General features: G+C 38.7%; 1 protein-coding gene across 6 annotated transcripts in view; it reads right to left on the reverse strand.

Moving 5' to 3' along the window:
• HECW1 (HECT, C2 and WW domain containing E3 ubiquitin protein ligase 1) overlaps positions 1-1,155 on the reverse strand; it is a 426,246-nt gene that overhangs the window by 335,462 nt on the left and 89,629 nt on the right. For 4 of the 6 annotated variants that reach the window (XM_012720820.1, XM_012720818.1, XM_012720821.1 and 1 more), the window contains exon 2: positions 525-573. The exons of the other annotated variants lie outside the window; for them this stretch is intronic. The gene's annotated coding sequence lies outside the window, so the exon portion shown is untranslated. The remainder of the gene's footprint in view (positions 1-524; positions 574-1,155) is intronic. 6 annotated transcript variants of the gene reach the window in all.

A 1,155-nucleotide genomic window follows, 5' to 3' on the forward strand; every position in this document is an offset into this window, starting at 1 on the left:
TTCCTTCCAGTACCTTATTTCACAGACTCCAATTCCAAGCAACAGAGGGAAATGCCAGGAGGAGAGTGGATCTAAGTCTTGGCATTGAGGTGGTGAGGCTGGACTGGGGAAGCTTCTAATTATCCCTGCAGGTAGGTCAATGTCATGGACATGAGTTGGGTTTCTGCTCCCCACTTTCATCCCCTCCTCAGCCTCCACCAGTGCATAGAAAGTGATATACTACTCAGCCAGGAAATTTTGCTCCATCCTCCTCCTTCATGCTCCATCCATAGTATATCTGGGATAGGAAACACTCATGTAGAATGCCACCCTTAGCTAACTCCACAAAAATTGTCTCCTGAGAATAATAGCTGATCTCAGGATGTTTTCATTAAAAAACGATTTCAGTAACAAACTAGCAAATCACTTCTCCTTGTCTAATAAGCAATATCACGGGGTAGAATTATGAAAAACTTATGGGCTTAACGCTATCCTCAGCAACAAGGGGCTCGCTATCACTAGATTCAACAGCTCATTTATCTTACCTGTGGTGGCCGTGCAAACAGACAGTTCCGTTCCTTGTTTTTTCACGCCCTAAGTGGCAGAAGAAGAAAAAAAAAGACTTGTGAACTGAATTCTGTATATGTATATATGTGTATGTGTGTGTGTGTGTATATATATATATATATATATATATGTTCTAAGGCCATATGTGAGTGGACATATGTTTTCTAAGGTCACACACACACACACACACACACACACACACACAGGAACCTGCAGCAGAAAACCCCTTACCTTAATTTAAATTTGCAAAATTTACAGAAGATTTAAGATTTACACTCACATTTACTTTTATTCTTATGGGTACTAGTATCATTGAACTTGTGTTCCTGGAAGGAGGACTCTTCATAGCCAACACCTAATAGTATTATGTCCTATTATTAATAACAATGTTCTAGCTTACTGAATTTAAGAGTAGAGGAGGGCTGTAGGTAGCAAATTCTTAGAGACATAAAATTTAAGTTGATCAGAAGTACCTTTAAGACACTAACGAGAATATGCCTTCTCCCTAGAACCTAAAGTCTTAGCTCCCCATCAGGAATACAGTCAGAATTTTTCCTGTGTGCTTTTATTCTATTTTGTTTGAATTACAACTTATAGTCTAATTTTATT

Source organism: Condylura cristata, unplaced genomic scaffold, assembly GCF_000260355.1.
Source record: "Condylura cristata isolate star-nosed mole 26May11 unplaced genomic scaffold, ConCri1.0 scaffold00005, whole genome shotgun sequence".
NCBI lineage: Eukaryota > Metazoa > Chordata > Mammalia > Eulipotyphla > Talpidae > Condylura > Condylura cristata.